Source organism: Crinia signifera, chromosome 3 (genome assembly GCF_055691185.1).
Source record: "Crinia signifera chromosome 3, ASM5569118v1, whole genome shotgun sequence".
Classification (NCBI taxonomy): domain Eukaryota; kingdom Metazoa; phylum Chordata; class Amphibia; order Anura; family Myobatrachidae; genus Crinia; species Crinia signifera.
In genome coordinates, this window is record NC_139219.1 from 297,633,842 (window position 1) to 297,650,335 (window position 16,494).

General features: G+C 41.3%; 1 long non-coding RNA gene across 1 annotated transcript; it reads left to right on the forward strand.

Annotated features, from left to right (window-relative positions):
• Window positions 1-1,779: 1,779 nt before the first annotated feature.
• LOC146062770 (uncharacterized) lies at window positions 1,780-16,078 on the forward strand. The gene is made up of 3 exons (XR_014471508.1): window positions 1,780-1,914; window positions 15,102-15,309; window positions 15,390-16,078. It is a non-coding gene; the product is annotated as an uncharacterized LOC146062770 (long non-coding RNA).
• The last annotated feature ends 416 nt before the right edge of the window (window positions 16,079-16,494 follow it).

The window sequence follows — 16,494 nt, forward strand, 5'->3', positions numbered from 1 at the left end:
TCATGGTAAAGAGACTTCCCATATATTCCATAAAGTTAGTATACATTTTAACCCAGAGTGCCAACATCTCTCTGAGTGATGTTTAAAATATCCGCAAAAAAGGCCAGCGTCACTTGCATTTGTTATATAAAGTCAAATAAAAAATGTTGTGTAAAAAAAAATTATATTTCCTATATAAAGTAAACATTACAGGTCATTATGATGAATAAAAATGTTTGCTTGCCAGTTTTCACACCTATTTTGACAAATTAAATTCAGGTATTCAATTATGGGCCACAGCTGTCGAGCTGGCCCGACAGCCGTGACTCTTTCCCAGTCTCGGTCTACTCAACCAAGAACAAGCAGGCGGGATTCAATGTACCGCCTGCAGCCGGACTAGAAGGGGGCGTGGCCGCGAGCTGTGGCCGGGAAGAGGCGAGCTGCGGCCGGGAGCTCGTCACATCCAGGCCGTTCTCGGCAGAAGAAGCCCGACTGTTCGTTCTGCCAAAATACCCTGTTCAATACTGTCGGGGAAGACAGCATTGAATAGGGCCCCACAGCCATCTCCCCCATCATGTGTCCTACTGTACATCGTGGATCTCTTTTACTCAAAATAATAATTAAAAAAAAAGAAGTCTAGAGCTGATGGCAGGTTTAATTTTCCACTAATGGGTGCCAATGCAAATTTGAGACTAACTAAATGTATAATGTCGTTGCTGTATGTGATATCCACAGCTCCCTTCAGAAAGTTAATTTACACCTACACTGCCAAATGCAATAACAATTATAATTATAACAAGATATAGTTTCATTAATGACAGCTTCCTAATTAAACCGATTAAAGGAAAACTAGGAATTCTAATCAAAATATTCCTTTCCCACGTGAAAATGACTAATTTCAGTGCAATTCAGTACACGTTCAGGAGATGGAGCCTTTGTTGAGTCATGTGATTCCCTAAGGCTTCTGGGAGTATTTATACCCTTCTTGACTTGAAATGGACTGTATTACAAACAGCTTGTAAAATGTGTGACAGATCTCATCAGGTCTTATGTCTACAGACCTTACAGACCTTCCCATTTACTAATAAGCCTATAGGTACTGCATGTGTGTATATTTACATTTATATGCAGTTTATCTATCTATCTACAGTCTCTTTAAACTGCATATATGCATTTATTTTTTCTTCTTTACATGCTTTATATACACACACTCACACACACACACACACACACACACACACACACTCACACACATTATGTTTAACTTCCTATTGCACTGGTTCATGTTTCAATGTATAGCTCTGTTGGCTGTATTCTCAGCAATGTAAGTGAATGCATATGCATTGCAAATCCAGACATCGTTTCATACCAGATGTGGTGCTTTTATTTTTAGCTCTGCAAGGAGTGTCTGCTGACCCCTCATCACCCCACGTCTAATGAAAGATTGACTGTGCTGGGTTTTTTATATGGTAAATTATATATTGGAGGACAGTAGGTTTAAGAATTAATGCATGATTAATTTAGGAAAGACTGCACAGGAATTATTTAGCTAAGAGATTTGAAAAAAAAAAAAAGAAAGAAAAATCCCACTGTAAGTAGGAAGAATGTCTATATGTCACTTTTTTAATCCAGTTTCTCGTGAAAAATTATTTCATTCTAAAGCCCTTCTGCTGCTGTGCGATTAATCACTAGCCCCCTGTATACTTTATATGCAAGAAACCTTCAGCCAAACTGCCGTTTCCTTTGTTCTAGCATAGGGATTTGTGTACGCCTCCCAAAAAGAATACATTAGTACTGTACCACATCCTTTCACTGCTCAAGGGTGCTATAGTGGAGATTAGGAGCACATTTAAATTAGGGTTGAAGGAAGCAATCAAACGAACATAAAAAGCAGTAGTGGGAGTCAACCGGCTGTTTTCACCACATATTGAAAAGGTACTGTGATAATTTTAACATTTTTGGAAAGAAATTAAAAAAAAAAATCTAGGGAAAATGTGCAGAGCTATCTGTGAGGTTTTATTTGCTTTGATTGAGAAAGACAGGAAATTCAAGGGATGTAACATGTAAGTGGAGGAAATCAAACATGTTATTTTCTTCATTTGGAACTTTCAGGGACAGCTGCAGGCATGTTGGAAGCAAAGTAGGAAACACGTTCCTGTATTTAACTGTTTCTCTGGTATTCAAAAAAAGAGGAGATGTCACCCCATGTGTAACTGATGAACATCTATAGAAATGGAATATTATTTATCATTAAACAGCAATAGGAAGAGTTTTTTTACTCATTGACTGGTGTTTCCTGCTTATTGCCAGGGGTTATATGCTCGTTGCCAAGAGTTATATGCTCCTTGGCAGAGGTTACATGCTCATTGCCAGGGGATTCATACACATTGCAAAAGGGGTTTTATACTCATTGCCAGGGTTTTAATACTCAATGCCAGGAGTTACATGCTTCTGGGTAATGCTATATGCTATACCTTCTTTGCTCACCTGACAGATGCAAGAGGTCCAATAGAACCTCTATCATTAATCAAACTTTTCCAAGGCAGCGGCCATCATTGGAGAGCTTCTGGCGAGCAACCTGGCATCCATCCTCTAGAGAGGATACTCTCTAGAGGATGGATGCCAGGTTGCTCACTAGAAGTTGCTGTCTATAAGGCTGTACCTTATCTTGATGATGGTCTATCTCAGACCGAAACGTTACGTTACGTCGATGGTGGTATGTCAGTTTCCCTGATGCAAATAAATACTCTCTGAGATTTTACAAAAATTGGTGAGTGCCCTTTTCATCTTCTATATATATATATATATATATATATATATATATATATATATATATATATATATATCAATACAATATCACTAGGTATTTTCGCTAGGTAAAGGTGGTCGCTAATAACACTAGATCCCCTACTAGAGGGATCCACAATCCAATACACAACCCAATAGTGTTAAACAGCGCCCATATACAATTAATCAAAAAGTTTAATTCAGTCTTTCCGCTTGTTGTAAAATTATCAACCAAGACTTCTTTTCAAGTATAAAACATTTATTGTAAAACATATAAAAATCCAAGTGAATACTTCTACTCCAAGAGTATCTACTTTTTATATGTTTTACAATAAATGTTTTATACTTGAAAAGAAGTCTTGGTTGATAATTTTACAACAAGCGGAAAGACTGAATTAAACTTTTTTATTAATTGTATATGGGCGCTGTTTAACTGGGTTGTCTATATATATATATATATATATATATATATATATATATATATATATATAGATAGTGGATTTGTCGGCACTCCACTTGGTGGGTAGTTATATGTACGGTTCCTGGGTGCCCTCCTGGGTCAATTGGATATGCAGAGAGGCAGATTGGCGGCACTCACATTGGCGGCACTCACACACCAATGTCGTCTTGGTGTTTTGTCTTTATTTAAAACCCTGTGAGTGCCGCCAATCTGCCTCTCTGCATATATATATATATATATATATATAGGAGGAATACAAATCTGCCGGCACTCCAGGGTTAATGTAAGCAGCATACTCCGGTGCCAGAATGATGATGATATACAGTCCAATAATCCCAAAGGATAATAAACGGCACTCGGAGATTCACAACTTTTGAAAGCTTGTATTAAGAAATACACAAGTGAGGCATCACAGGTGACGTTTCGGGGTATAAGCCCCTTCTTCAGACCCTCCTACAGCAAATAACCCACAAGCAAATAACACATTTATACCTTACCCACAGCTGACACGCTGCGCCGCGTCTTCCCGCCGCACCATCTGATCCCGGAAGTCGTCAGCACACACTTCCGTCCCAGGACGCCCCGAATGTTGCTTAGCAACATTTGGCTTGCGTTCCATATAGACAGGAAGTATCCGCCCGACATCCCAGGCAGCTAGATGAGCGGCTTGGAGACCACAGCACAAGCGTGCCAGCCGGAGACAAAATACAAATACAATTAAGACTGGTGTCCATATAACAAGGGGAAATGTGATACACTTACAGAGCAGCACCATCGTGGATCAGTCCCATCCCCTCACCAAACAGGAGTGACCGGCATCCAATCCCGATGTGCGTCACTGCTTGTTCACACCCACCTCCAAACGTCACGGATCACCAAAGTCTAAATAAAAAATACAGAAAGGATACATTAAAAGAGAATACAAGGCATACATTAGGATGAGAAATATATCATTACAAATACATAACAAATAATAATAGATAATAATTATATCAAACTATTCAGGTTGATCTTCTCGTTAAGACCACCAGGCTGGATGGTACCCAACCTGAAGATCCACCTGGATTCAAGTAGAAGTAACTGTTTGGCTCTATTGCCACCACGCATCGATTCAGGCACATGGTCAATCATGAAGTACTTTAGGGAACTCAAGGAATGACCCATGTTCTTAAAATGACGGGCTACAGGTTGGTCAATCTCCCTACCCTTGATGGATCGGTCGATTGCCGACCGATGTAGCCCCATCCTCTCCCTGAAGGTCCTGGTAGTTTGCCCTACATAGTATAGATTGCAGGGACAGTAAATGACATAAACCACGTGTGTGGATTTACAGTGAATGACATGTCTAATGTCATATAGTTTTGTGGAATGCGGATGTTTAAACGTACTACATTTAATAATGTGGTCGCAGGTGGTACAGGATAGACAGCTATAGCAGCCAGGGGGTTTGAAGGTGGTGTTAAGGGGTTTTGGAACACCTCGGCCTGTGATATCGGTGTGCATCAACCGATCCTTCAAGTTAGCACCCCTTTTAAATGCTGCTAATGGCCTAAGTGAACGGAGACCAGGTAAATCCTGATCAGTCTTGACTATAGGCCAAAGGGCATTTGTCGCATGTCTGATTACAGGGCTGGCAGTGGAGAACATACTGGTCCATGGTAGGACCGCTGTGGTATTTCTATCCTTTGCAACAAAAAGTTGAGCTCTGGGGAGACTAAGGACTTTTTGCTTTTGCTCCTCAAGAGTCCCAGGATCATATCCTCTCTGGATGAATTTGAGAATAAGCTCATCCAACCTGGTTTCTAGGCTCCCTCTGTCACTCATGATACGCGAAATGCGCATCATCTGCGACAGGGGCAGACCACGTTTAAGTGCAATGGGATGATGGCTAGTTGCCATAAGAAATGTGTTCTTATCCACATCTTTTGAGTAAAAATCAGTGCTAATCATGCCATTTTCAACCTTGATGGTGACATCAAGGTAATTAGCTGAAACAGTACTCCATGTCGCTGTGTATCGAATTGTCGACACAATGGAGTTGACATGATTGATCAGATCCTGTAATCTCTCCTCGCCACCAGTCCACAAAATAAAAACATCGTCTATATAACGAGTATACAGAAGAAGGTACTCGCTAACACCAGGGCAATTAAGAAAACTCCTCTCCTCCTCGACGAACATAAAAATATTCGCAAACGAGGGGGCCACGGCAGAGGGTTATTTGCTGTAGGAGGGTCTGAAGAAGGGGCTTATACCCCGAAACGTCACCTGTGATGCCTCACTTGTGTATTTCTTAATACAAGCTTTCAAAAGTTGTGAATCTCCGAGTGCCGTTTATTATCCTTTGGGATTATTGGACTGTATATATATATATATATATATACTGGGGGAAAGGCCGGCACTCCTCCTTGTGGAAGGTGCTTTCCAGGTGCCTTCCAGGATGCAGCAAAACCCAAGTAATAGAGCCAGTAGATGCGGTGGCACTCAAAGGGACTTTGAAAAGAATTCAGACCACTCTGGGGTTCAAGTCCAACGTTTCGGTCGGTTAGACCTTTATAAATGAACTATGCGTGTATGCATTAAGTTCTCGATAAAGGTCTAACCGACGGAAACGTTGGACTTGAACCCCATAGTGGTCTGAATTCTTTTCAAAGTCCCTTTGAGTGCTGCCGCATCTACTCTCTCTCTCTCTCTCTCTCTCTCTCTCTCTCTCTCTTTCTTTCTCTTTCTCTCTATCTGTATATATATATATATATATATATATATATATAACGATCCAGGGTGTCCGGCACAGCCTCCTACATAAGATACTGCATGGGTGCCCGCATGAGGAAGTAGGTAGACTCAAATAGAAGATGCGGCACACCATTCACGTACACAGGAACGATTCTTTTAATGTGTAACATTAAAAGAATCGTTCCTGTGTACGTGAATGGTGTGCCGCATCTTCTATTTGAGTATATATATATATATATATATATATATATATATATGGGGTAGGGATCAGGCGGCACTCAAGGACTCCGTTTCTTGTGAAAAAAAGGTGTTTAATCGATTAAACACCTTTTTTTCACAAGAAACGGAGTCCTTGAGTGCCGCCTGATCCCTACCCCATATAATAGGACCTGTGGGTCCATGCTGGAAGGCACCAGGCCAGTACACATTGAGCCTGCTACTTGGGAGTGCCGGTCACCACACAGTATATATATATATATATATATATATATATATATATATATATATATATATATATATATATATCCTTCAAGAAAAGAAGCAGCACTCCAGGACTTGTATAAAGAAGATGTTACTCTTTATTCATCAATCTACGTTTCGGTTTTATGGAAAAAAACGTCATCAGGTTTTTTCCATAAAACCGAAACGTAGATTGATGAATAAAGAGTGACATCTTCTTTATACAAGTCCTGGAGTGCTGCTTCTTTTCTTGAAGGATACAAATTTGCTGTTGAAGGCACTGGCCAAGCTAAACCTATAACAGAGTGCTGGATATATTACTCGACATATATATATATATATATATATATATATATATATATATATATATATATATATATATATATATGTATTCTGATGATATTTCGTGAACAAGTGCAAACCTAATTGTGAAAAATAAAGACTGATATCCATAAACCCATTAATTACCCTCTGGAATGTATTGAATGGCATTGCTGTCTTATTTTTTTATAACATTATATTTTTATTGAAAATATACAAAGTAAATGATGGAAAAGGTGAGAAAGAGCTCTTGTTGATGGGGCTAGAAGGGTGAGCACCACTACCCTCCGTTACATGGATTTGCCACAGGGGCCATTTCCTAATGGTAAAAAAGAGGACTATAGAATAAGAGCTCTCTCTAGTCTAAAAATTACTTTTGCAAATGAAGGAGGGGAGGGAGATCTCCAATGCTAAACTAAGATATTAAAATATTGCCAAGGACATACCGGGCGGATTTACGAACATATACCAATGTAAATGGGCTACAGAAAGTTATATTGCTAATGTGAGGCCTCGAACATTATTATTGAGGGTAAACACTTACTATACAAAATGGGCATAAAGCGTGGCACACCCAAATGACATGGAAAATGGTACCATCAGAGTTACAAATATGCCAGTAAAGTTTGGAAGCAATCCCCCACTTCAGCTGAACAAACAATTTAATAATTGAATCCAGGGTTGATAATAAAGCACACTAAAACTATACGGCCCTGTGGAATCTACTTAAAACCTTATCCGGGGAGTCTGAAATAACAGTACAGTTAGTGCTCAATGTATCAGTGCTAAAGTTCAGGATGATAAAACCGGGCAGGTGGGCTCAAACTATGTCTAACCGGATGTTCAGAAAATGATAAAATGGTGGGTGGGGAGTAAAATCCGCTAGGGACCCAATGCATAAATAAATCCATACGGGAATACTGTACAAAGATGGGGCAGAGGTCTGTCTAATGCCCAAAGAGAAATTATTTCTTGTAGGGAGGGTAAGGCCAAAATGTAATGTATGCCTAAGATCCCAAATTCTCAGGGTATCAAAACAGCTGGAGGATCTAGTAGGATTTCTGTGTGGAGCTGCTGGTGTAGGGATCATGATTAAATCCGAAATACTAGACTTTAATGTGTCACATTCACTTCAGGTGATTTCATCTTCCAATTATGATATCAAATTCGTATTAAGGGGTTTATTTACTAAGAGGGAAGTTCTACTGAAGATGGGATGTTGCTATGGGCAACCATTCAGATTTTATCTATTATCTTCTAAAAGGTGTTAAATAAGAAGTAGATTCTGATTGGTTGCCCATACCAACATTGCGTCTTCAATAGAATGCCCACTGCCCATTCAGTTGACCAACTTTACTCTGTAACTGGCCTAGTCTGTATCTCTTGGACAGGGCAAAAAGTTCTATGAAAATGGTGAATGGACATTAGCTGATGCAGTGCTGACAAGAGGGAGGAAGTGCTAATTAACCAGGATTGTTGGCCCAGGTCCACTCCGCCTGAAGTATACTTATCTTGGTCCAGCAAGTGTACAGTACCTCTCCTCCATGGCACCATCCTCCTAGTGACAGCTCACTGTAGATGGCACCATGCAGTGCAAGCAAAGACTCTGATCGCCCCCCTCCCCCCAAAAAAATACATCTAAAGCTAACCCTAAACCTCTAAAGCTAAGGGGCATGCTGTGCTGTCCACTGTGCAGTACACGGTCCCAATTATACATGCCACCTCTCCTGCAAACTGATTACTTTCTCCCATTCCTGCCAACAAAAATTTTGTCCTTAGTGCTCAATACCGTACCTCTGAAATTCTTTATCTATCCCTATATGACTCTCCACCTCCCTATTATAATAATAACACTAATAATAGGAATTATTATTATAATTATTATTATTATTATATTGATAAGAGTAATAGAGCATACACACGGGGAGATATGCACTATTGTTCTATTCGATGTTGCTTATAGAAGCAAAATCGAATAGAAAATCGAATGGGCATTGAATGGTTTTTCTACATACGATGCAGATCCGATCTTAATGCGCCCTCCCGTGTAGTGTAAATCTAATAGAAAAATAGTCTTGGCAGCCAAGACTATATAGTGGAAATCTAATAGTGGATAGTGCAAATCTAATGTATATTGTGCAAATCTAATGTGTTCACTGCAGCATTCGATTCAATGTCCATCTCCTGCCTGAAGCCAGTGTTGATCTAATAAAAAATCTAATATTGAATGAAAAATCAAATAGAAAATATGTTGTGGAAGTAGAAAAAACTTTAAAGCAGGTCAAACAGTCCATATCTAATAGAAATAGAAATTGAATCTAAAACAGAATCAAACCGTGTGTACGCACCTTAACAATATTTTTTTTCATATTCTGCATTAGATTTGACTTTACAGCACAAAATAAAAGTCAAACATAACCCTTTGAGTGCCAACGTTGCTGTGAGAGATGTGCAAAATATCCACCAAAGACGCCAGGACCGTAGTCGAGGAATATGAACCACTTTAGTTATTGCCGGCAAATGATCTGAAGTCAATGAATTGAAATTTAGTTAAATATTGTGCCCCAAAAACCACAGATGCTGTGAGTGACGCTGGCATTTTTAGCAGATATTTTGCACATCCCTCACCGCAGTGTTGGCACACAAAGGGCTAACAGTGAATATTAATGAAATGCCGCATAAATAGCTAAGTCTTGAGGCTATTTTTGATTATTTTTGGATTGGAGTCCTCTTGAAGATCACCATGAGAAAAAGGTCTACGTGGCAATTGTTGATACATGAGTTTTTATTTATATATTCTGCTTTGGATCATGTCATACTTTACCACCCCCGTGGACTCTAATTTGAAACAGTAACCTGGCCCTTGCATGGCGTGTCATACAAGGGTACGTGGTACACTAATTTGGTTCCATATTGTATGATGAAATGTACAAATTGACACACACACAAAAAAAAAGAAAAATTTAAGCCGGTATTTTCGTTTGTTGACGATTTTCATGTTGACCTTTTTCTTGTGTCAATCTTTTGTCTGTGCCAACCTTGTGCATGTGAACTATTTGCTGTCGACCTATTGACTGTCTGCCTAAACACTGTTTATCAATTTCAGCCATGTCTTTTACATTTAGTTGATCAAAGCTGTTCCATGAAGACGGATGGCTTACATTGTCAGGCGTGGCAGTTTGAGGCTCCTTTGGTGGCCAGGGGGTCAAAAAGTCAACATTCAAAGGGTCCACATGAAACGGGTCGACATGAGTTTTACATGGCCCTTGCTTCAGGCACACTGGAGGACGGCGCCGGCGGGCTCCGACAGAATGGGGTGCAGAAGCGTCTAATGCATGCATGCCCCCTTCTGTCGGATGGCGCACATTGGTGATTGGCGATACAATCACCAGGAGCAGCTCCATTGAGAGCTGCTCCATCTGTAAGTCGCACAGCTTGACAAGGGCAAAAAGATGCTGAACCTGGATGAACCTTCAGTTCTGTGGTTGCTTCGAAACAGCCTCCGGATGGTTTATGGTGCAAATGTTGGGAGATGATATGTTCAGATAAAGGGGTGTACTCAATGCCGGTTACAGTGCTGTCACCACTCACCCTGTAATTATTCAACTCACCACCCTCATACACCAATTCCCCCTCGCTCCGTTTTTTTGAGCGAGGGGGAATTGGCGTATGCGGCTCCAGAAGCAGAGAGACTCGTGGCTAAATACAGCAGGTTTTCTGCATTAGCCGCGGGTCTCGCTGTTTTGGGGAATTCTCGCTGTCCTGTGACGGCGAGGATTTCCCTGGAACGTTGAATAGGGCGAGCGGCTGGCGAGGGGGTTAAACAGCGAGGATCGCTGGTTTTCTGCAATCCTCGCTGTTTAACCCCCTCGCCGGCCGCATTGAATACTACCCATAGTCTTTGGTAGAATAGAGTTTTCCAGTGGTATAAGTGTGAATGGTGGCTCAACGCATTTCTCTGGGGTCAGCCTCCCAGCTTCATCAGGAGCAGAATGAAAATTTTGTGCAGGAAAGGATTTAAATACCTCTCATGTTAATGACATCATGATCAGTACATCAAGTCTAGACTGACTTTTATCTGTGAACGGGAAAAAAAATCATTGGATGGTCAGCTATTCAATGATTGTTCACCCGTGCTGCGGTGATACTTGTGCGCTGGGGAGGGTTCGGCTGAGTGGCGGGCAGTGTTTAACGGTTTTCTAGGCTGTGAACATACGCAGCATAACCAACGTGTCTGAGTCAGGCCGTATAAGTGCTGTTTATTTGCATATTTATATCTGTAAATAACTGGCCTTTCTATATGGTGCAAATTGTGCTTTGTATTTAGTGGTCCCTATTATATAGCATATTTATAGGCTCCTAAACTAATATTCTTGATGCATACATTAAAGTAGATCATTTTTTAAAAAACAAGTATAAGGTAAAAACTGTTACTTTGCAGCTGCCGGTTTATATTATAATACACTTCTATTTACTGTATTTCACAGTATAAATTGTACCACTGTATGGTATTAATTGAAAGGAATACAAATTTCTGGCAGTAGAAAACCTCCAGCAATATTCTTTGTTCTATAAGCGGTGTGACTGACTCAAGCAAATTGAGTAGCGTGGATCACAATTTCATGGATAGCTCATTTGCATTGCAAAGATTACACAAGGGACTGACTTCAAATTAAGGGTAATTTTGCTTCTGGAAGAAAATGCAGATTGTTCCTGGATATCTTACACATTTGGCACATAAATCATTATATTTAAGGTTTATTGTAAAGTGGGAAAGAAAAAGTCTTAATTATTAATAGCAAAGTTACCCATTAAACCGGATCGGCTAAAAGGCCAACCTTGGAAGAGCTCAGTCATCGTGTTTATAGGAATTATTTTGTCCGACGTTTAAGGATGGTTGTTTTGTTGCATTTAATGCAGGAAAACAGATTAGTTGTAATATGTATGGTTCGGTGACCACGATAGAATTGGTAGAACTGGCTTCTTGTTGAAAGGGGCAGGATACATTTTGAGATTCCTTGTGGGCTGAGAATGCAAAATTATGAGGAGCATAAGAAAATAATCCCTGGATGATGTAATGTTAACCTCACATTCAATGCTACAGTACATAGGCTACTTCATAACCATGTTGTTCAGTTAATCCTCTGCACAGAAAGTTTATTAGTACAGTAAAAAATTTAAATTAGAAATACAGGTGATGGTGCAGATTATCATCCGTAATCCTTATTCCTAACATTTGCCATTGTTCCTACTATAGCTGGCCGGAAATTCCCATTGTATACTGCTTGGTGGATATACACTTACATCTGCTGTCCATAGGTAAAAAACACAGCTGAGTATATCCATGCTTAGCCACAGGTGACACAATTAGAACCTCAGTAAATGATTTACCCATCTGTTCTGAGACATGGAGATAAACCTAAACTGCTGGGGTGCCTTGAGGAACGCATTTGAGAACCTCTGGCCTATGGACTACACTTCACAACATAAACTGGTAGAGGGTTCTCGAACCACCATAGAAATGCACAAGTAGAACATGCATGTGTAATGCTGGGTACACATGAGCACGATACTGCTCGTAAGCGTGTCGTCACAGGAAAGAACGACCCACTCAAGAGCTGACGGAGCCGCTGACCCGCCGCCGACCGGCGCAGAAAAAGCCCCTGATGTGATCGTGATCCCATCGTGACCCGCACGCACTACAATGAGATCCTGCAGCAGGTAGGATCTCAGAAAAGACCAACTGACCCGCAGGGCCGTGCATCGGATCGGGATCACATCAAAAGGGCAGTGAAATGGCCCAAAACACGGCCGATTTACATACAATCGGTCGAGATTGTATCTAAATTGGCTCATTTTGGGCCACATGGTCCTGGTGTGTACCCCACATAAGAGTCCCACTAGAGGAGTAAAGAGACCACTGATGTGGTCACTTCACTCTAAGCACATCACAGGGTTGGGTACCTCTCAGGTCCTCTTTGTGTGCACTTTGATACATTCGTGCATTATAATCACATTATGCAATGTGCTAATAACCCACCTAAATCGCAATGCAAATGTGATTATTGATTAATCGGCCCATCTGAAATTTGAATAATAAAGTTTATATAGATTTAAGATTCGGCTTAAAGTTGAAATAATTTTTTTTTCCCCTGGTTTGACAAGATATTCAGATGTTCCAATTTATTTCCTTTGCCGACTGAACTATCGCTACCATTCTCGAATCAGGGATTTGTACATAAAACAGTCCCTGATTCCCCTTGTGTCTTACAATACCCTGTCCAAACAGCTGTGATGTTAAATGAAATGTCATCTCGATTCCCCACTCACTTTGAACAGGCCTCGGAGCTTAGAAACGACACAGTATACCATCCACAGTGTGCTGCCAACATCTAGGTATTATGCAATCACCATGTAGCAGTGTTGGGTTCAGTAGTTATTTCCAGCACAATCACTGTGGGATTCAGCTGAATACTTAACTTTTCTTATTTCTAAGTTCTGTTCATCATCATTGGAGACAGAAGCTGTTAATTATTTATACCGTATCTCTTTGTGTAGCACTGTGCATTACCTATTTTACACTTCTATGTATTATATAACTGCAGCAGGGACATTACAATGGCTGTCCCTGCAAAGAATTCTATTTTCAATATTCAATGTGCTCATGCCGACTTCATGTCAGATGTATCACACATGCACACTGTGTCGGCTGCAGGGGTCCACATGGTTTAAGCTCTGAAAGCGGCAGTCCACAATCAAGCTCCGAAAATATCACATTTTCAGAACTTGATAAATAGCATTACCTTAAAGTCTCCATACATTGTATGTGAATTTTGGGCCCAATTCAGACGTGATTGCACAAATTTAAATCCATATATCAGGTAGACACCTCCCCGCTCTAGTGAAAGTCCATCTTGAAAATTGATGTCCACGCTGTGCAAATAAATGTGAATGGCTATAAATAAAAAATTTCAGCCAGAGGTGAAGCTTGTTGACACGGTGCCCAGAGCATGTGTGTGCTATGGTGCCCCTCCACCCCAACAATGCATGTGGGGTTAGATTAAAGCAGAACTACAATAAATACTACATTTCAATGTATTTTTTATAATGTGGCATTTTCCTAACTACCTGCGTTTATGTGTCCCACAATTTTGCATACTGCAATGACCTTTACACCACTACAATATAATGTTTAATCAATGGCGCTTCAATTTGTATAACTGCCACAGTTGTGTACCCATTATCAAAATCTGGGACCAAATAACGGAGAAGATCAATAAGGTGGCACCACAGCACCGTGACGTGGATTGTGTGCGTCGAAAGGAAGTGTGTGTTTGTACTTATGTATTTGTTTGTGTTAAAACTCAAAACAGCTTTAAGGACAAATGTGTATCTGCTGGTATAGAATACAGATGGAGCCCCTGCCATCCTTGGCCGGGGCGCGCAAGACCCTTCCTGCTGGCGAGCGCTGGCGGCAGGGGCTACACTGAACTGGGAAGCGCATGCGTCTCACACGCACACGCGTCCCAGTCTCTCAACGGGAACACTGTGACACTGAGACAGGCAGGGTTAGAGGGGCGCTCGCCAGGACAATGGTCGGCGACGGCGGGGGAGGCGGCAAGGGCCGGAGATGGGCTCCGTTGCCCAGGGGGCACGTGAGCATCTCGTACACCTGCGCCCCCTGGCAGGACTGGCGTGATGGCAGGGCTGGCGTTAGAAACGCCAGCCCTGCAAAGATAAGGCCAGAAACATTTGTAGGTGCATGTTGAGTTGTGTGCAACTCTGAAAAGAGGGGTATGATGGTGCACACGCACGCTGCTACTGTAGTGTACATTGTAGTGTCCATCGCATCATTGTGGATAAGGGATGGTTAGTAAGCAATACAGGTTAAATAAACCAGTGTTTAAGTTTACACAGCACCCACAAATACGTTGATAAATGATTTTTATATGTGTATGACGTATGGGGTGAAATTTACTTAGATGTGAAATACACTTCACATGTGATGTTGGTATGGGCAACCAATCTGAATCTTATTTATGTACGACCCTCTAGAAGACAGTAGACAGGATGTGATTGGCTGCCCATAGCAACTTGACCTATTACGTGTATTTCACATGTTACAAAATTACACCCCATGGGGTGTATCACACCTTACTGTCCTATGAATCTAAGTATGGGTGAAACATAGATTTTTGGACCTTATAAATTTCAACAATTATGTATATTTGTATTGGTGTGATATGGAGGTGCCATGAACACACCATGTAAAATGGGTACATTGCTGTAAGTACAATGTGCATGCTTTCATGAAAACAATTGGTCTATTAGGTATTCAGGTGTCATTTCTCTTTTTTAGGTGGCACGATTTCAAATGCACACTAAAGAAAAAGCTGGCTGGATGGTGGAGGCAAAGCCAGACCACCGGGGCTGGCCCATTGCCTAAGCACCTTGTGCTCACCTCCCTGGATCTCCTGGCACAGGATTGTGTGTCAATCAAAGAGATCCGGAGGTGGCCAATATGGACAGCGAGCTCCCGGTGGAGATTTTTGCTGCTGAGCTTGGAGGTAAATGTTGAACGTGGTGTTTTATTGTTTGCTTCCATTGTCTTATTGGATGGGTCTAAAATGCTGTTCTGTTTCACCAGTTTTTAGCAGAAGATGTCCCTCTAACGTCCCCAGCTACTCCTGTGACACCAAGATCACCAACCCCTGACCATGGCCAAGAAGATCAGATGGGCACACAGGCCGAGGAGGATATTTCCAAGCAGCTGCTGAGGGCCATCGGCAGCAGGGGGTGGAAGCGGCAGAGCAGCAGGATAGGACCCTGGAGGTGCTGAAGGAGATGGCTGTTACACAAAAGATCTTAGCACATCAAGCCATCCGCCACAATGACCTTATCAGCCACCACAATGATCTAGTGGCGGAGCTTATCAGCACCAACAGGGCCCTAGTGTCTGCCGTTACGGCTGCAAACCCACCTGCACCCTTCCGTGCTGGCCGAAGGGGCCCACCATCACCCCCTTCCTCGGCAGCTGCCCCCCCCCCAAACCCCCAGCCTGACCGGGCCGAAGAGTTGCGGCCACAGCTAAGCCCCAAACCAAGTGCCATCCTTATTGATCTTCTCCATTATTTTGTCCCTACTTTTGCCCTTCGTTGTATGACCCAGCTTCTTGTGGCCAATCTCTATCTATTCCCGTGCAAAGGGTACCAAAATTGCATGTTCCTTCTCTTGAAATGCTAGTTCTATGTTTCCCCATGTTGACCATGGCTGCCAGGATTCTTGGCTGATGCCCATTCAGTGCTGGTGTGGTGTATCACTAGGGCAAACACCTGTTGTGTGACACATGTTTCTGCTGATGTTATATTTTGTCATGCCTGTGTTTATTTTTTGCTTGTGTTTTACTTTGTAATTATTATTTATTCTGTAAAAATTAACAGGTAAAAAAATAAAAATAAAAACTGATTTAAAGGTAACTTATAGGTAGATATATCTGCAGATTTGCACATAGATTTATGTGCAATGTGGGTACCCTCACCCATATTGTGTTGCGTTTGGAGAGTTATGAAGTAATATTATAGTATTACTGTTTCAGGAATGGAGACGTGTGCAATGGGGTCAATTTCATAAGATGAGTATTCTACTTCACATGTGAGGTTGCTATGGGCAACCAATCTGAGTCTGCTTCTTATTGATTTAGCACCCTCTAGAAGATATTAGAGAGTATGTGCTTGTTTGGGAATAGCAACTTC